Below are 21,356 nucleotides of genomic sequence, written 5' to 3' on the forward strand. Positions count from 1 at the left end.
AAACGTAACGCTGAACTGATTCAAAGCAGTAATTGATTTTTCTTTTGACAGAAGACTTGTAATGATCTTGTACGTGAGTGTAACAATAGAAACTCTTAGATATATTAATAAAAAACAACTTGGTACTAATGTGGAACTTTTTGCAGGTCGCAACCCACAAAATGGGATAGAAATGCATTTATTTTACAATTTTCTCCCTATTCTATCCGAAATATACGTTTATTTTCTTATTCGAAAAATATTATTTATTTTAATTTAATTATTTTTAAACCTTGTAGGTTTGTTAATTTAACTAAACACCCTCCAATTTTTTTTTTTAGAAATTAATAAAAACACCTCACCAACCCATATTTGTCAGATTCCGGCCACCACCGTCGAAAGGTGGCCAGAATTTGGTACAGCGGCGTACTACCGACTGAATCTGATCGATAGTGCTTCGATATAACTTTTTTTGGTAAGATCCATGCATGAAAATTTGATTTGAGGATCCTGATCTTACCACCACTGAAATTTGTTCTTATCATGTTTTTGTTTTTGTTCAATAAACTAAAATAATTTTAAGTTTTTATATGTCCATCTCAATAATTAATAATAATAATAATAAATAGCAAATATAGAAATATATGTATAGGGTTTACAAATTAATCTCCACAACTTCTCTCATAACACCCAGCGTGATAATTGATAATTTGTTTCTGATAATTCATTAGCTGGAAAAATCAATTAAATCAATTACCAACTACCGCGTTGTATTTATGAGATTCGTTCGTCAGACTCAGCATAGTATTGCCCATACACATAAGTGACATCACTTGCATGACATATCCATAAATAAGAGATATAAACGACTTGTTCCCACCCAAAGTTTAGCGAAATCCCAGTTTTTACCCTAGTTTCATTTATTTCAGATACCCACCCTTAAAGTAACTCTGTGTAATTATTTTTAGTTCTAACCTAGATGCAGAAGATGCTATTACCATCCTACCCTTAAGAACAATTAATAAATTATTTGTAACCCCCTCATTATAGTAAATTAGAAAATAATTATCTTACTTTCAAATTTATTTTCAATGACACCCTTTCTTCAGCTTCACATCATCCCCATCTCCGACCACCCAGCCACAGTCCTACCACCACCCCGCCTAGCCACTACCACCCGCCACCACCATTGCCACCACTGCCACCAGCCGCACTATCACCACCCAGCCTTTTTTTTTTTTTTTTAAATCTACTTTTTTTTATTTATACAAAAAATAAAATAATGAAAACAAATCAACAAATCTACCACCGTCGTCAACCAACAAACCGCCGTCGACATAACACAGAAAATGGGGGTTGCCTGCTGCTGTGAGCAAAAGCAGGCACAAAACAGTGCGTCTTGGAAGGGCTCTCTACGCACTTTGGCTTGGCGTGCGTTGTGTGAAGTGGCGTCTGGGTTGGTTGAGGCAAACAGAAAACGTGGTGACAGGTGAAGTTAGGAGGTGATCACGTGGTTGGTTGGGTTTCTCCGACCAGAATCAAAGCAAAACCACACGCAATAATCAATCAACCGATACCCAAGCTTCAATTTCATCAAAATCCAACCTTCAACAACAAATTCAACAAACGCAAAACCCTAGTTGAGTGTGTGGACTATGATAGTGGCTGCCGTGGTCGGAGAGGATGGGTTTTTGTAGGGAAGAGCCGCGAGTTGTGGGTGGGTGGTGTAGGGGTCTTGGCCACCCAAATCGTCAAAATCCGGCAAAAACGATTGCATGACGCCGTTGCTGTGGCCGAGAACAGTGTGTGCAGTGCGGGGTAACAAGGGTGGGGTTTTGATGGTGGGAGCCAGGGTTCTTTGGTGTGTACGGGGAACACCACCAACACCAGATTCCGGCCAAATCTGACCGAGACGAGAATGCTCTCGACTGGAAAATTCCGAAAAAGGGCCAATCCGGCCAAAAATACATCGATGAGGCAGAAGGCTATGCAATCGGGCTTGGGTGGATGAATTCTGTCGGTTTTTGGCAAGAATCCGACTAGTATCAGCTCAAATCGCCGGCAGCAGTCGGCAGGTGAGCCCAGTGGTGGCTAGTTGAGAGAAAAAATTCAGGGCAATTAGACAGGAAGTGCCAAAATGACAACTTCACCCTTGAACATTATTATAAACATTGTTCTGTTACTTTAAGGTGGATATCTGGAATAAGAAACTAGTGGTAAAACCTTGGTATTTCGCTAAACTTTTGAGTGGGAACATGTCTTTGCTCATAAGAGAAATTCAAACACGTGAGCTTGACCTTCTTCCGTATAATATACCAATAAGACTATGCTTAGTGGAAAAGCATTAAGGAAAAAATTGCTTGACTTCACAAATTATCAAAGTCAAGTAGTCAACCAATATGCGGGTCTTCGGGTTTTAGAATTTGATCATTATTTCCACCTCTTTGCAGGTATTCTTTTTAACATATGTTGTAAATATATAGTTTAGGTTATAAGGATATCATTTCTTTGTAAATATTTTTTTTTTTTTTTAAGTTATAAATAATGTTATATGTTTAAGTTGAGGGTTTAACTTTGATATCAAATTTTTGATTTTATAGTATCATATTAATATAACAGAATGATTTTTATCTCTCGCTCCATTTCCGATAAGGGTACGAAGCACTTGATTCATCATCCTCATAGATTTGTAATACATTGAGTTAGTTGATGACAGTATTGAATCAGGGGTTCAGATTTTGTTTCTCATTGGTCGTGGAGTGGGAAAACTTAGATAATTCTGTTGTGTCTGTGATATGCTTTTTGGGATTGTTTCTTTTATTTGCATGGCTTTTGTATTTTTATGATATTGAGGGAGTTGAGGAATATTTATTATTGAAAGTAATAGTCAGGCCTGGCTCTGGAAAGCTATTTAGACTCCAGCCACCAGGAGGTGGTGTCCCTTATGGCACCATCGCGGTGACTGGAGGGTGACCTCTTCCTCAAGTTCCGGAATTTTCTTCCAAGGAGATGGGCAGTCCCAGGCTGTAGTTAACTCTCCACTTGAGCTCATCATATGGACTCATCTAATTCAATTCCTGGGACTGGACGCCCCAATCTGGGTCCGGTTTCTGGGGATATGATAATGCGGTGTTGAACAGTGTGGCAAACTCGGACCAAGTGTGGGGGCGAGTTCTTGGTCACAGATGCAAACTCGGCTCTTTCAGGAGGCCCTCATTTGCAGAGAGTGCGAGCATCAATACAGAATCCTATATGCCTTACCTGCATCACCATGTCATTTTCATCTAATAACTATTAGTATTTCGGGTTCATCAGTTGTGATGGTTCCTCGGTAGTGCAGCAGGGCTCTCATCCAGACCCGAGTGCCCAGCAAGTGCGAGAGTCAGCAGACAAGGGGCGTCGAGTGCTACATCCTTGCCCACATCACAAACTGCCAAGTTTCTCTTCCCATGGGCCCTCGAGTACCTGGATCCTTCATTCAGACCTAATAATCTATCCCAGGTGCAGAAGAAACCACATTGGTATCAAACAGGAGGACATTCTGCAGCAGCAGATGCAGCAACAGGGAATGCAACCCCTCAAATGCACTAAAGCGCCCTTATGATAGTGGTGTTGTGCTCGCCGGCTGATGCAATACTTATATCATCAGCGACACGGCCTTCTGTGAGTTCACTAATTATTGATTGCTTGTGGTACCACCTATTTGTTTAAACCTTTTTTTTTTTTTTTTGCACTCCCTCGATGCAATGTATTGCTAATATTACCCTCATGCAACTTCTCATTTTTGAATTAATATGTCATTTATGCCCATGCTTTTTTAATCATCAGATGGTTACATGCATAATATAGTTTGTCTTGCATTTACTTAAATTTCTGAAGCTCATTGGTTTTACATCAATCTTGATAGGAAATACTATTGCGTATTGGAGGAAGTTTGTGACGGAGTACTATTCGCCTCGTGCAAAGAAAAGCTGGTGCTTGTCATTATATGATAATTTGGACGTGATGCACTTATGTTTTCCCCCAAGCACCTATGGTCAGTTTTTGTGATGTTTCTAATTTAGAACCTTAGTTTTTGCCATGCTTTTCTAAAGTATAAGTGAAATTTTCATGTAATATTAAAGATTTCCCATTACACTATGATGATCTCTTGAGCAGCTCCTTCCACGGAGGGTAGAAAATAGAAAAAAAAAAAAAAAATGCATTAATTTCATATTTATAGATAATTATTCGTCTTAACATATCCCTTTATTTTTATTTTTATATCTTATGGTGTTTATTTTCTTTTCCAGGATTCATGGCATGTGACATATGTGGATCAAAATCTGGGAGGGCATTTGGTAAGGGATTTGAGAGTTTACACAGGCTGTATTGGAATCTTTTACTCTTAAGTAGGATTTTGGTAATGCTTTTACTAAAAATCAGACTTCAAATTTGTCAAGCTGAGTTTGTGAACATTGTATGCCAAAGAGAGAAAGGTTCCCTGATTTCATATGTTCAGATAATTCTCTCCATGATTCTTAACAATCTAGTTGTAGATCATTGTTGAGTCTGCTTATCTGGTCACCACTAGAATTGAGAGAAACTGCCAATACAGTTTATACTCTGCGTTGTTTTGCATGATTAAATTCTTCTTATTAGTTGTAATAAAGGAGTTAGGCTGCAAAATAGTAATGTTCAACGCAAAACTTTCTTATTCTGTTTGTCAGTTACTGTGTTAGATATGTTGATTCAAATGATACCTAACTATAGTTTTTATGGGGCCTGCTTGCAGAGGCAACTTTTGAAGTGCTCCCTAGGCTGAATGAATCAAATTTGGTAGTGGTGTCATTGATGAGCTTATGTTTTTGGACTTGCCACGTGAATGTCGATTTCCTTCTGGAATAATAGTTGGAGTACGAAAAGCAGTTCAAGAGAGTGTGTATGAGCAGCTTCGTGTTGTTCGTGAGGGTCAGCTTCGTATCATATTCACCCATGACCTAAAGGTAAACAGCAAAAAGATGCTATTTCATTTTAGAATTATTGGCTTATGTGGACTGACTAACCTGTGGGACCTCTATGCTTTTTTTAGATATTGTCATGGGATTTTGTGCTCGTTGTCATGAAGAGCTTCATCCTCGAAGATTGGTTGCACCACAGGTACAGATTTTTCATACCTTATTATCTATTTCTTTGATTTAGTTGATCTTAAGTTTCTCTGATGTACTCATGCATAAACAACAAAAAATCTTGATCTTGCTGTAATAATTATTGTGGCATGTTTTGCTTCTCTTATTTCATTTAAATTGGTCCTCATATTTCAAAGACTGCCTTTGAGATTGTTGGTCCTGTGTTTGAAAACTGGCAGAAGCGACTCTCTACATGGGATTGCACATTTAGGACAGAAAGTCTGCTAATTAGAGATTGGGGTAGGGGTGGGGAGTTTTATTATTTAATTTCTTTTTCCCTGAATGGTAGTGTTCTCATTATAATGAGATTCTTAGTTCAATGAACCATTTATTGCTGAGGCAAAAGCAATTCGTTTATTGCAATTCACTCTGACCCATGTAGTCTCTGCCTTGAATATGTGCTTTATTTTATCTTGATTCTTTTGTCCTAGGTACAATCTTTGCCTTGCTGAATGTTGTAATTTTGGACAGTCTTCTTATTGTAAACATATTTATATTCTTCACATTATGAAGGTCAGGTATACCCATTTCTATATATATTTGTACATGTACTGCTTATCATACGTCTTTCTGCAGGTCAACCAGTTGGTTCAAGTTGCCCAAAAATGTCAAGCACAATTTCTGAAGGTGGAGCTGATGGGGTCTCTCACAGGACTTGCAAACGAACAACAATATGTGAGTTAATTGAGCCACAAGTGACATTTTATAATGCCATTTGTTTCCTTTTCCTTGTGATTTTGTCCTCTAATATTGGGGCATCGGTAAAGTAATCTATTCACATGGTTATGGCTTAAATGTTCAGCAAGTTATTAGTGAGGTTGCTGGTGAGCGGTTGTGCTGTATTAGGAGATGTGTTTGTTACCATTTGCTATTTAATACTGCATGTTATTGCTCTGATTTGAGCCTGGTTTTATTGTATATAAAAGGATTCTTGTGAATCTGCTTTAGTTTGGAGTGATTAGGAATGAATGCAACACCTAATGCAGAAATGTACTTACGCTTGTTCTTTTTTCTATTCAGGGTCCTGCCAGTGGACGTCAGCTTGCAAAGAAGCTTGGAGCTCCAGCCGTTGAATTACTTGGGATTTTCTACAAGATATGTGAGGTGTTTTCAGGTAAAAGTTTAGCTGTTTCAGGTTTCAATTCTAGTATTAAGTATGTAATGCGTTTTGTAATTCCGAGTTTTTGTACAGTAATTGACATCAATTATTTCAGATCTCTGAGGTTGTCAACAGCATGAAAGATTTGATAGATTTCTGTCGGGAGCAAAAGTTGGGCCAATTGTAACTTTCTGTTGCTTGTTTTTCATATATCTTTTATACTTCTATATTGACCTTTATAGATGTTATCTGGTGTTCTATCTTCTGGATTTTATGAAATATACTAGGTACATTGTAACTCCTGTTATTGTGATACTATATGTATATCTGCTGCTGAAAGGATCAAATCATATGATAGAATGTAGTTCTCTATGACATGGAGATTATATCATCTTAATTAATAAAATTGGAGCAATCTGTCGGAAATATGGCCTTCCCCACTTTTGTTCTGCTTGTTTAGCCGCCCATTTCCTCTAAATGCAATGGATGTTGTTGTTTTTTATGGAAGTACTTAGTAAAATGTGGCAGATTTATATTGTCTGTTCACTTCAAGTCTTTAGTTTTTGGTTGAGTTTGAAGTGTACAATCACTCAAATTTAGTTTCTTTAGATGGGGAGCTCTTATTTATTTATTTCTCCTATTTGATGACGTATAATTCTTGTTATGGTAATTGTTTTTTCCCCCCAATATTTTGTGTCAACTCTGTGCCATTTGTAGTAATTTCAGCTGTATGTTTATTTTTCATATGACCAGAGAACGCAGTTATTATATATTTGTTATTTATTTTTTTCCAATTTATATGTTTGCTTTGATTTCATACCAATCCTTAATTGCAGAGGGCTTGAAAATTATCCTCGACATGCTCTGTGTTCTAAGCTCCAGATGCAGATGAGATGCGGAAGTGGAGCAGCTGGCAAGTGCTCAGGTTTTTCCCAACAGACAGAACACCCTCAAAAGCTGATGGCATTGCATCCTGGATAAACAACAGTATGAACAATAACCATCACATGGTTGGTCGAGGGACTTTAAATGGTTCAGCACAGGCTCTTTGGCACTTACTAATTACCAGAATCGCTCATGAGGCAGAACTCAATAAATTCAACTCTAACTCGCATCAACAGGAGGCACTTCTTCGTTTCATATTCTACCCAAGTCCAACTTCAAGCTTCCAAGGGCCTTCTGCGTACATGCAGGCTCCGCAGAACTTGCCAGTTAGTGGCTTTTCTAGTCAGCATCTACTCCACACAGCCACATCAAGCTGCAGCATCGTTCGCTGATTTCAAATACATGCTCCAACAGAACTTCACAGCAGCCCTCTCAATTAACCCGGCCTTACAGCAGCAGCAGATGATCCAGTATTTGCTGCAGGATATGTCTAATAACAGTGGACAGGAGTGCAACAGCAATCTCTAGGGCAGGCGAATGGGATATGGGAAGAGTGAAGGTTAAAGTTCAGATAATATCTAATTCATGTTCTCAAATAACAAGTGGGGTTGTTGGCTTTCAATTTATGTTTAAAATTAAGCTGTGCTACAACTCCATGTGATTCGTATTCTTGGACGGCTGGATTTTTTTTACTATAATATCATTTCAATTGCAACGCAATAACATTCGTCAAGTAGCGAGCATACTGTGTTCAGAAAAATCAAAAAACAATAAATGGAGTGACAAATCTAACCTCTGTTGATAATTTTGCTAGTTTATTAGTTGTATTGCGTAACAGGCTGGAGTAAGGCTACCCTATCAGATAAAGACCAGAGACTCCAACCTTAACACAACCTATGATATGATGATTCATTACATTCTCTCCTACCCAATCTTTGTACCCCTCGTTTAGGTGGAGCTCCCTGCCTACCGTCCACCTCACTCTCGTGTGCACCCACAATTATATGTGATCGCCTTCTGTGGATGCTTAACAGGAACATTAAAAAGACTCAGTATGTTCCTATATCACTTGTCATGGATTGGGTCACACTAAAGGCTAACCTATTAAGTGGAGGACTCTCCCTTCGTAAGCCAGCCATTCTCAATACGCTTCCTGTGGGATTTATTACAATTGGCCTCTTAAATTTCCCCAAAAAAAAAAAAAAAAAAAAAAACCTGCTTCCTTTCAGGCCAAAAATGATCAAACAAGTTGCTTGTTACCGAAAATTTCGTTAAGATTTCACACTTTGTAAAAGAATTTCTACGTTCTGGAAAATAAATCAGACAACTTAGGCTAAAAAAATTGAGTTACCAAAGTAATTTCTTGATAAACCTTCCAATACGGGTTTAAAATTGGGTTATGCTACATACAAAATTGTCTTCTGGTTACATATGAAGAAACCAAATAGCCGCCTCACAACATACAAGATATTGGCCAATTAAACTTTTTCATAGACATCTCACAAACATTAGTTCCACCTGCATTGTTTTTTAACATTGGAGTAAGGCTCCAGCCAATTGGTTAAAATTGAGGTTGTCATCAACCACCACCCCTTGCCTCTTCCAGAGCTTTCAACAATCAGTTCATTGACTCCCCAATCTTCGTAACTGGAAATTACACGAATTCCGTTTAAATGTACATCAAATATGAAGGAGATGTAGCAGAAAACATGTATAGAATATAGAAATGCCACTTCTTCCAATAAAATTCCAAAGCATTAACGCTAACATTCCTCAGTCAAAACAATTTTCTGAAAAGAAAAACAAAAAGGAACAGTATATAAACCAACATCTCACCTTCCATCGGGAAGGTAACGACGAATGGTAAGGAAATTTTCCGCTCCCGAAGCTCCTTCATAGCAATCTAATAGGTAGAACCAACATCATAAAATTGTAGCATGAAAATAACATCTCATATTATTAGATGGATAAATGAAGTGGAAAGCTCTTATGTAAAACACATAATATAGAAGAGCAAAATCATGACAATTTTACACACAAACACATCCCTTTATGTCTGAAATGTTAAGAAAAAAAGAGCATAGCTAAAATAACAACACTAACAGAATAAAAGGCTAACCCTGCAGCATGGCCCCATTTTATTTTAATTTAAAAAAAAAAAAAAAAAAAGCAAGAGAAGTTGCAGTCCAATGGGGTGACAAAAAGAAAAGATCTGTCAATTAGGTGCAATCACTACAATTACACGGGGCATTCACATGAGTGCCAACTCCATTGAATATTATAAACAGAGGTAAGCAACATTATCATGCCAAATAATTTGATAGAACAGGATAGATTTCACAAATGGAAGCATGACTTGGTTAATATAGAAAAAGTAGGAGGAACGTCAGTGTTGAGAAGTTCACATTTTTCATAAACAAATAAAGGAGCTAATACTGGATATCCTACTTCCTTTTTTCTGGTAGCAAATGGCATGTACACTTCTAACAACCCATTCATAGTTTCGTTCATCATGAGAATTTACCACACAGCCCAAATATAGGTCCACAATCAGAGTCAAAGTTACACTGCAACTCTTTGTAGCCAAACAAATATGAAAAGCAAATAATTAACAAAATGCTCATGCTCAGTCCCATAATTTGCAAAGGAACAAGGTTAAAGGTCTGATCTTAGAATTCAGTGGGTGCAACCAGTAGAATCCTAACTATAGAAAGAGGCTGCGGCTTGAGATGTATGATCCAGAAGCAAAAAAAAGATTAGTCATCCAACATTACTCTCAAAGAATCTTACCTCAAGCGATCAGTCTCACCTTCCATTCAACCATCACGGAGCATTCATACTGCTCAGTGAAAAGGAAAACTTATTATTAATTTGACCCAGATATAAAAACAAAATATTGATTGATAGGGTTTACACAAGAAGAAAGAAAGAAGAAAAACCTGATCTGCAAAGCTCGAGTACCTAAGATTCTGGCACGCTCATATTTGGTCTAATATTTTGATGTTTCCGAGCTGCTTCTTTTTGTTCTCTCTTCTTTTTCCTCAGCTTCAATAGGACTCCTGTTACATCTTCATTGTTATTATTCTCTACATCCTCCTCCTCCTTCCTATTCACACTCAACCAAAGTTCATGTTAGTTCATTAAGACAGTAAGAAACAACAAGTTCATGACACTTTTTCAGTAGGCAAAACAAACTAATACTCCTTACTTCAATCTCGGGCTCTGGTGGCTCATCCTCGTATCTGCAAAAAAATTTTACTCAGTTCACTAAGTTCATAAACCAACTAAAGGAGAAAAAAAAAAAAATTCCATCACTGAAAATAGTCATAAACTATGTATAATGTTGTAACAGTTGGTTTTATAATGAACAGTAAAGATAATTTCAACTTGGAAACATCTAATATATAATCATACACCATCAAAATAACTGCATATCAATTATAAGAAACTACACATCTAATAACATCTTATTTGAAATGCAAAAACTGATTATTTAATTAAAAAAAAAAATCGAACTCAGTCACACTCACCATGGGTAATATCTTTAGGCTCTTAAAAGATATCGCAAATGAAAAGAGAATTGAAACCCTAATCGTATAAGTAAGAAATCTATATTACAGTGAAAGAGATAACTAACCCCATATCAATTTCATTGTAATCATCGTCGGCCATGGTTGATTCACAACTTTGTTTTCCTTTCTGCTTCTGCTACTGCTCCTTCTCCTTCTCTTCTACTACTCCCAAAACAGGTGACAGTGCTTTGTGCCTTTGTCCTTTCAAATGCTTATAGATTAACACATAGAACCAGGAAATGGGTATTGGACTTTTGTTTAAAGATAATATGGGCTTAAAAGCCCAAAGAAAATATGGGCTTAAGGATTCATTGGGCTAGTCATTCAATGGACTATTTTCTCTGCTTCTATTATTTTAGTCAGCACTCAGTCAGCAGAAGCTGAATTAGAGAATTAATCAGTGGCATTTCTACAATTTGATACTGATATAAATTTACTTGGTCCTAACTAAAGAAACATTGTAGAAAGGAGGCAGTCAGGAGGACATCAATAATTTTATACCAGAATGGTCGTCTTTCTCTGGCGCAGACAAGTGATTACATGGTATGATGGTCTTGAAATTGACAATACTTAACTATCATTGGGTGTTTGATTGGTCAATTATGATTCTTTGGTGTTTTACTTAATAGATCTTGAGTTTGATTTATCTCTGCTCTTAATAGGTTGGCTACTGGAGGCTTATTTGTTTATTAATTTTATGACCCTAAAAGATTAGTTGAGTTGTTTAAGAGCTTTCTTTTATACCTTTGGCTAAATTCTTAACATTTGAAGAGAAATTATCGGGTCTACAATGATTTTACCAAATAGCCAGATTGTCGCATGTGAGTGAGCCTAATTAATTGCAGCCATACAAGTGACAAACTTTCGCTTAGTCTCATCTTGCTTTCAAAACTTTCCTAAAAGTCATTCTATTCTTCTAGCCAGAGCAAATGTAACGCTGAACTGATTCAAAGCAGTAATTGATTTTTCATTTGACAGAAATATATATGGACTTGTAATGATCTTGTAGGTGAGTGTAACAATAGAAACTCTTAGATATATTAATAAAAAACAACTTAGATATATTAATAAAAAACAACTTGATAATAACGTGAAACTTTTTGCAGGTCACAACCCACAAAGTGGGATAGAAATGCATTTATTTCACAATTTTCATCCTATCCTATCCAAAATACATGTTTGTTTTCTTATTCTGAAAATATTATTCAATTTTATTTAATTATTTTTAAACCTTGTAGGTTTGTTAATTTAACTAAACACCCTCAAATTTTTTTTTTATAGAAATTGATAAAAATACCTCACCAACCCATATTTGCCAGATTCCGGCCACCACCGTCGAAAGGTGGCCAGAATTTGGTACAACAACATTAATAAAAACAACTTGGTACTAACGTGAAACTTTTTGCAGGTCACAACCCACAAAATGGGATAGAAATGCATCCTATCTGAAATACACGTTTGTTTTCTTAGTCTGAAAATATTATTCAATTTTATTTAATTATTTTTAAACCCTGTAGGTTTGTTAATTTAACTAAACACCCTCCAATTTTTTTTTATAGAAATTAATAAAAATACCTCACCAACCCATATTTGCCAAATTCCGGCCACCACCGTCGAAAGGTGGCCAGAATTTGGTACAACGACGTACTACTGACTGAATCTGGCCGATAGTGCTTCGATATAACTTTTTTTAATCAGAACTCAGTCACTCACCATGGGTAAATCTTTAGGCTCTTAAAAAGATATCGCAATTCTAATACACCCATTCATATGTTCGTTCATCATGAGAATTTACCACACAGCCCAAATATAGGTCCACAATCAGAGTCAAAGTTACACATGCAACTCTTTGTAGCCAAACAAAATATGAAAAGCAAATAATTAACAAAATGCTCATGCTCAGTCCCATAATTTGCAGAAGGAACAAGGTTAAAGGTCTGATCATTAGAATTCAGTGGGTGCAACCAGTAGAATCCTAACTATAGAAAGACGGCTGCAGACTTGATAAGATATGATACAGAAGCAAAAAAAAAAGATTAGTCATCCAACATTACTCTCAAAGAATCTTACCTCAAGCGGATCAGTCTCACCTTCCAATTCAACCATCACCGGAGCATTCATACTGCTCAGTGAAAAGGAAAACTTATTATTAATTTGACCCAGATATAAAAACAAAATATTAGATTGATAGGGTTTACACAAGAAGAAAGAAAGAAGAAAAACCTGATCTGCAAAGCTCGAGTACCTAAGATTCTGGCACGCTCATATTTGGTCATATATTTTGATGTTTTCCGAGCTGCTTCTTTTTGTTCCTCTTCTTCTTTTTCCTCAGCTTCAATAGGATCTCCTGTTACATCTTCATTGTTATTATTCTCTACATCCTCCTCGGCTCCTTCCTATTTCAGCACTCAACCAAAGTTCATGTTAGTTCATTAAGACAGGAAAGAAACAAAAGTTCATGACACTTTTTCAGTAGGCAAAACAAACTAATAACTCCTTACTTCAATCTCGGGCTCTGGTGGCTCATCCTCGTATCTGCAAAAAAATTTTACTCAGTTCACTAAGTTCATAAACCAACTAAAAGGAGAAAAAAAAAATTCCATCACTGAAAATAGTCATAAACATATGTATAATGTTGTAACAGTTGGTTTTATAATGAACAGTAAAGATAATTTCAACTTGGAAACAATCTAATATATAAGTCATACACCATCAAAATAACTGCATATCAATTATAAGAAACTACACATCTAATAAACATCTTTCATTGAAATGCAAAAACTGATTATTTAATTAAAAAAAAANAAAAAAAGCCATATTTACCTTGAAGAACATAACCTAGCTTCTTGGAATCAGCATAATGGGGAAGAGCAAATCCTCCAGGCTTAAGAACAAGCAAACCACCACCAACTTTGACCTCAGCAAGCAAAGAAAATTCACTACTTGACCAACTGCTGTATGATCCTCCTTCTCCCTCAAAAATGGTTTTTGGAAACTTTGCTGATAAGTCCATTTCCATCTCTCGTTGCACCTTTTTCAAAAATTACAACAAAAATGTTTGATTAATTTCAAAATAACATAATCTAACTATAAGAAAATAGAGAAGAAAAGTTGAACTTGCATACCTCTATATATAACTCAAATTATGGGCAAATTGGTTTGGCTTCCTTTTATATAGATACATAGTCACACACGTTTCAGAGTTTACTTTCTTCAAGGGCAATATAGTAAAATACTCACATTATCCAACCACTTCTACGTACTAAGACAAAATTATCAAAATCAGCACTTTCCTCTATTTAATTTATATAAATTGCCAGCTCATTGGATGAATAAGTTAATTATTTATTTATGAGTAAACGACTTATTCCCACCCAAAGTTTAGCAAAATCTCAAGTTTTTACCCCTAGTTTCATTTATTCCAGATACTCACCCTTAAAGTAACTCTGTTAATTATTTTTAGTTCTAACCTAGATGCAGAAGATGCTATTACCATCCTACCCTTAAAAAACAAATTAATAAATTATTTTGTAACCCCCTCATTAGTAGAATTAGAAAATAATTATCTTACTTTCAAATTTATTTTAATGACACCCTCTTCTTCAGCTTCACATCATCCCCATCTCCGACCACCCAGCCACAGTCACTACCACCACCACCGCCTAGCCACTACCGCCACCTAGCCATTGCCACCACTGCCACCCAGCCACTATCACCACCCAGCCTTTTTTTTTTTTTTTTTAAATCTACCTTTTTTTATTTATAAAAAAAATAAAATAAATGAAAAACAAAAATCAACAAAATCTACCACCGTCGTCAACCAACAAACCGCCGTCGACATTAACACAGAAAATGGGGGGTTGCCTGCTGCTGTGAGCAAAAGGCAGGCACAAAACAGGTGCGTCTTGGAAGGGCTCGCTAGCGCACGTTGGCTGTGGCGTGCGTTTGGTGAAGTGGGCGTCTGGGTTGGTTGAGGCAAAACAGAAAACAGGTGGTGAGCAGGTGAAGTTAGGAGGGTGATCAGCGGTGGTTGGTTGGGTTCTCCGACCAGAATCAAAGCAAAAACACTCCAAATAATCAATCAACCGATACCCAAGCTTCAATTTCATCAAAAATCCAACCTTCAACAACAAATTTCAACAAAACGCAAAAACCCTAGGTTGAGTGGTGGACTATGAATAGTGGCTGCCGTGGTCGGAGAGGATGGGGGTTTTGTAGGGAAGAAGCCGCTGAGTTGGGGGGTGGTGGTGGGAGGGGTCTTGGCCACCCAAATCGGTCAAAATCCGGCAAAGAACGATTGCATGACGCCGTTGCTGTGGCCGGAGAACAGTGTGTGCAGTGCGGGGTAAAAGGGTGGGGTTTTGATGGTGGGACGCCAGGGGTTCTTTTGGTGGTGACGGGGAACACCAACAACACCAGATTCCGGCCAAATCTGACCGGAGACGAGAATGCTCGCGACTGGGAAAATTCGCGAAAAAGGGCCAAATCCGGCCAAAAATACGATCGATGAGGCAAGAAGGCTATGCAATCGGGCTTGGGGTGATGAATTCTGTCGGTTTTGGCAAAGAATCCGACTAGATTCAGCTCAAATCGGCCGGCAGCAGGTCGGCAGGTGAGCCCAGTGGTGGCTAGTTGAGAGAAAAAATTCAGGGCAATTAGGACAGGAAGTGCAAAATGACAACTTCACCCTTAGAACATTATTATAAACATTGTTCTGTTACTTTAAGGGTGGATATCTGGAATAAATGAAACTAGTGGTAAAAACTTGGTATTTCGCTAAACTTTGAGTGGGAACATGTCGTTTGCTCATAAGAGAAATTCAAACACGGTGAGCTTGACCTTCTTCCGTATATAATTATAACCAATTAAGACTATGGCTTAGTGGAAAAAGCATTAAGGAAAAAAATTGCTTGACTTCACAAATTATACAAAGTCAAGTAGTCAACCAAATATTGCGGGTCTTCGGGTTTTAGAATTTGATCATTAATTTCCAGCCTCTTTGCAGGTATTCTTTTTAACATAATGTTGTAAATATATAGTTTAGGTTATAAGATATCATGTCATTTGTATAATTTTTTTTTTTCTTTTTTTTAAGTTATAAATAATGTTATATGTTTAAGTTGAGGGTTTAACTTTGAATATCAAATTTTTGATTTTATAGTATCATATTAATATAACAGAATGAATTTTTATCTCTCGCTCCATTTCCGATAAGGGTACGAAGCACTTGATTCATCATCCTCATAGATTTGTAATAACATTGAGTTAGTTGATGACAGTAGTGAATCAGGGGTTCAGATTTTGTTTCTCATTGGTCGGTGGAGTGGGAAAACTTAGTAATTCTGTTGTGTCTGTGATATGCTTTTTGGGATTGTTTCTTTTATTTGCATGGCTTTTTGTATTTTATGATATGAGGGAGTTGAGGAACATATTTATTATTGAAAGTAATAGTCAGGCCTGGCTCTGAAGCTATTAGACTCCAGCCACCAGGAGTTGGTGTCCCTTATGGCACCATCTCGGGTGACTGGAGGGTTGACCAGTCTTCCTTCAAGTTCCGGAATTTTCTTCAAGGAGATGGGCAGTCCCAGGCTGTAGTTAACTCTCACTTGAGTCATCACTATGGGAACTCATCTAATTCAATTCCTGGGACTGGACGCCCCAATCTGGGTCCGGTTTCTGGGGATTGAATAATGCGTGTTGAACAGTGTGGCAAACTCAGGACCAAGTGTGGGGGCGAGTTCTTTGGTCACAGATGCAAACTCGGCTCTTTCAGGAGGCCCCATTTGCAGAGAAGTGCGAGCATCAATACAGAATCCTATATGCGCTTACCTGCATCACCATGTCATTTTCATCTAATAATATTAGTATTTCGGGTTCATCAGTGTTGATGGGTCCTCTGTAGTGCAGCAGGCTCTCATCCAGACCCGAGTGCCCAGCAAGTGCAGCAGAGTCAGCAGCAAGGGGCGTCGAGTGTCTACATCCTTGCCCACATCACAACTGCCAAGTTTCTCTTCCCATGGGCCCTCGAGTACCTGGATCCTTCATTCAGGACCCAAATCTATCCCAGTTGCAGAAGAAACCACGATTGGATATCAAACAGGAGGACATTCTGCAGCAGCAGATGCAGCAACAGGGAATCAACCCTCAAATGCACTAAGCGCCCTTATGATAGTGGTGTATGTGCTCGCCGGCTGATGCAATACTTATATCATCACGACAACGGCCTTCTGGTGTCACTAATAGTTGATTGCTTGTGGTACCACCTATTTGTTAAACCTTTTTTTTTTTTTTTGCACTCCCTCGATGCAATGTATGCTAATATTACCCTCATGCAACTTCTCATTTTTGAATTAATATGTCATTTATGCCCATGCTTTTTTAATCATCGATGGTTACATGCATAATTAGTTTGTCTGCAATTTACTTAAATTTCTGAACTCATTGGTTTTACATCAATCTGATAGGAAAATACTATTGCGTATTGGAGGAAGTTGTGACGGAGTACTATTCGCCTCGTGCAAGAAAAGCTGGTGCTTGGTCATTATATGATATTTTGGACGTGATGCACTTAGTGTTTTCCCCAAGCACCTATGGTCAGTTTTGTGATGTTTCTAATTTAGGAACCTTAAGATTTTTGCCATGCTTTTCTAAAGTTAATAAGTGAATTTGTCATGTAATATTAAAGATTTCCCATTACACTATGATGATCTCTTGAGCAAGCTCCTATCACGGAGGAGTAGAAATAGAAAAAAAAAAAAAAAATGCATTAATTTCATATCTTATAGATATTATTCGTCTTAACATATCCCTTTTTTTTATTTTTATATCTTATGGTGTTTTTTCTTTTCCAGGATTCATGGCGTGTGCATATGTGGATCAAAATCTGGGAGGGCATTTGGTAAGGGATTTGAGAAGTTTTACAGGCTGTATTTGGAATCTTTTACTTAAAGTAGATTTTGGTAATGCTTTTACATAAAAATCAGACTTCAAAATTTGTCAAGCTAGTTTGTGCCTTGTATGCCAAAGAGAGAAAGGTTCCCGATTCATATGATTCAGATAATTCTCTACTCAGATTCTTAACAATCTAGTGTAGATCTTGTTGAGTCTGCTTATCTGGTCACCACTAGAATGAAGAGAAACTGCCAATACAGTTTATACTCTGAGCGTTTGTTTGCATGATTAAATTCTTCTTTTAGTTGTAATAAAGGAGTTAGCTGCAAAATAGTATGTTCACCGCAAAACTTTCTTATTCTGTTTGTCAGTTACTGTGTTATGATATGTTGATTCAAATGATACCTACTATAGTTTTTATGGGCCTGCTTGCAGAGGCAACTTTTGAAGTGCCCTAGGCTGAATGAATCAATTTGGTAGTGGTGCAATTGATGAGCTTATGTTTTTGGACTTGCCAGTGAATGTCGATCTCCTCTGGAATATGATGTTGGAGTACGGAAAAGCAGTCAAGAGAGTGTGTATGAGCGCTTCGTGTTGTTCGTGAGGTCAGCTTCGTATCAATTTCACCCATGACCTAATAAACAGCAAAAATGCTATTTCAATTTAGAATTATTGGCTTATGGTGGACTGACTACCTGTGGGACCTCTATGCTTTTTTAGATATTGTCATGGGAATTTTGTGCTCGTTGTCATGAAGAGCTTCATCCTCGAAGATTGGTTGCACCACAGGTACAATTTTTCATACCTTATTATCTATTCTTTGATTTAGTTGATCTTAATTTTCTCTGATGTACTCATGCATAAACAACAAAAAATCTTGATCTGTCTGTTAATAATTATTGTGGCATGTTTTGCTTCTCTTATTTCATTTAAATTGGTCCTCATATTCAAAGACTGGCCTTTGAGATTGTTGGTCCTGTGATTGAAAACTGGCAGACGCGACTCTCTACATGGGATGCCATTTAGGACAGAGTCTGCTAATTAAGAGATTGGGGTAGGGTGGGGAGTTTTATTTATAATCTTTTTCCCTGAAATGGTAGTGTTTCTCATTATAATGAGATTCTTAGTTCAATGACACATTTATTGCTGAGCAAAAGCAATTCGTTTATTGCAATTCACTCTGACCCATGTAAGTCTCTGCCTTGAATATGTCTTTATTTTATCTTGATTCTTTTGTCCATAAGTACAATCTTTTGCCTGCTGAATGTGTGTAATTTTGGCCAGTCTTCTTAATTGTAAACATATTTTATTTCTTCACATTATGAAGGTCGATAACACATTTCTATATATATTTGTAACATGTACTGCTTATCATACGTCTTCTGCAGGTCAACCAGTTGGTTCAAGTTGCCCAAAATGCAGAGCACAATTTCTGAAGGTGGGCTGATGGGGTCTCTCAGCAGACTTGCAAACGAACAACATATGTGGTTAATTGAGCCACAAGTGACATTTTATAGATGCCATTTGTTTCCTTTTCCTTGTGATTTTGTCCTCTAATATTGAGGGCATCGGTAAAGTAACTATTACAAGGTTAATGGCTTAAATGTTCAGCAAGTTATTAGTGAGGTTGCTGGTGAGCTGGTTGTGCTGTATTTAGAGATGTTTAGTTACCATTTCTATTTAATACTGCATGTATGCTCTATTTGAGCCTGTTTTATTGTATATAAGGATTCTGTGAATCATGCTTAGTTTGGAGTGATTAGGAATGATGCAAACACCTAATGCAGAGAATGTCTTACTTGTGTTCTTTGTTCTAATTCAGGGTCCTGCCAGCTGACGTCAGCTTGCAAAGAGCTTGGAGCTCCAGCCGTTGAATACTTGGGATTTTCTACAGATTGGTGAGGTGTTTCAGGTAAAGTTTAGCTGTTTCAGGGTTTCAATTCTAGTATTAAGTAATGTATGCGTGTTTGTATAATTTCCGAGTTTTGTACAGTAATTGACACAATTATTTCAGATCTCTGAGGTTGTCAACAGCATGAAAGATTTGATAGATTTCTGTCGGAGCAAAATTGGGCCAATTGGTAACTTTCTGTTGCTTGTTTTCATATATCATTTTATACTTCTATATTACCTTTATAGATAGTTATCTTGGTGTTCTATCTTCGGATTTTATGAAATACTAGGTACATTTGTAACTCCTGTACTTGTGATACTATATGTATATCTGCTGCGAAAGGATCAAATCATATTGATAGAATGTAGTTCTCTATGACTGGAGATTATATCATCTTAAATTAATACTAAATGGAGCAATCTGTCTGGGAAATAGGCCTTTCCCCACTTTTGTTCTGCTGTTTAGCGCCATTTCCTCTAAATGCAAATGTTTTGGATTGTTTTTTATGGAAGTACTTAGTAAAATGTGCAGATTTATATTGTCTGTTATCTTCAGTCTTTAGTTTTTGTTGAGTTTGAAGTGTACAATCCACTCAATTTAGTTTCTTTATGTGGGAGTCTCTTATTATTTATTTCTCCTATTTGATGAAGTAAATTCTTGTTATGTAATTGTTTTTTCCCCCAATATTTTTGAACTCTGTTGGCCATTTTGCTTAGTAATTTCAGCTGTAGTTATTTTTTCATATGACCAGAGAACGCAGTTATTATATATTTGTTATTTATTTTTTTCCAAATTTATATGTTTGCTTTGATTTCATACCAATCCTTATTGCAGAGGGCTTGAAAAATTATCCTCGACATGCATCTGTGTCTAAGCTCCAGATGCAAAAGATCAGGAGTGAGCAGCTGGCAAGTGCTCAGGGTTTGCCAACAGACAGGACACCCTCAATAAGCTGATGGCATTGCATCCTGGAATACAACAGTATGAACAATAACCATCACATGGTTGGTCGAGGAGCTTTAAATGGTTCGACAGGCTGCTTTGGCACTTACTAATTACCAAATCTGCTCATGAGGCAGAACTCAATAAATTCAAACTCTAACCTCGCATCAACAGGAGGCATCTTCTTCGTTTCATAATTCTAACCAAAGTCCACTCAAGCTCCAGGGCCTTCCTGCGTACATGCAGGGCTCCCTGCAGACTTGCCAGTTAGTGGCTTTTCTAGTCAGCATCTACCTCCACAACAGCCACATCAGCTGCAGCATCGTTCGCTGAGTTCAAATAACATCTCCAACAGAATCATTCACAGCCCTCCAGTAACCCGGCCTTACAGCCCAGCAATGATCCAGTATTTGCTGCAGGAGATGTCTAATAACAGTGGGACAGGAGTGCAACAGCAATCTCATAGTGGGCAGGCGAATGGGATTATGGGAAGGGTGAATGGTAAGTTCAGATAATATCTAATTCATGTTCTCAAATAACAAGTGGGGTGGTTGGCTTTCATTTATGTTATAAATTAAGCATGTGCTACAACTCATGTGATTCGTATCTTGGACGGCTGGATTTTTTTTACTATAAATATCATTTGCAATTGCAACGCAATAACATTCTGTCAAGTAGCAGAGCATACTGTGTTCAGAAAAATCAAAAACAATAATGGAGTGACAAATCTAACCTCTGTTGATAATTTTGCATAGTTTATTAAGTTGTATTGCGTAACAGGCTGAGAGTAAGGCTAACCTATCAGATAAAGACCAGAGAGACTCCAACCTTAACAAAACCTATGATATGAGATTCATACATTCTCTCCTACCCATCTTGTAACACCCTCGTATAGGTGGAGCTCCCTGCCTACCCGTTCACCTCCC

At 37.3% G+C, this 21,356-nt stretch overlaps 3 pseudogenes; 2 read left to right on the plus strand and 1 right to left on the minus strand.

Moving 5' to 3' along the window:
- The first annotated feature begins 1,328 nt into the window (after window positions 1-1,328).
- Window positions 1,329-7,659, plus strand: LOC116138964 (annotated as a pseudogene).
- A 172-nt stretch (window positions 7,660-7,831) lies between these two features.
- On the minus strand, window positions 7,832-13,722 carry LOC116138965 (annotated as a pseudogene).
- A 2,486-nt stretch (window positions 13,723-16,208) lies between these two features.
- Window positions 16,209-20,945, plus strand: LOC116138966 (annotated as a pseudogene).
- The last annotated feature ends 411 nt before the right edge of the window (window positions 20,946-21,356 follow it).

This window comes from Pistacia vera, unplaced genomic scaffold (genome assembly GCF_008641045.1).
Source record: "Pistacia vera cultivar Batoury unplaced genomic scaffold, PisVer_v2 Contig345, whole genome shotgun sequence".
Classification (NCBI taxonomy): Eukaryota; Viridiplantae; Streptophyta; class Magnoliopsida; order Sapindales; family Anacardiaceae; genus Pistacia; species Pistacia vera.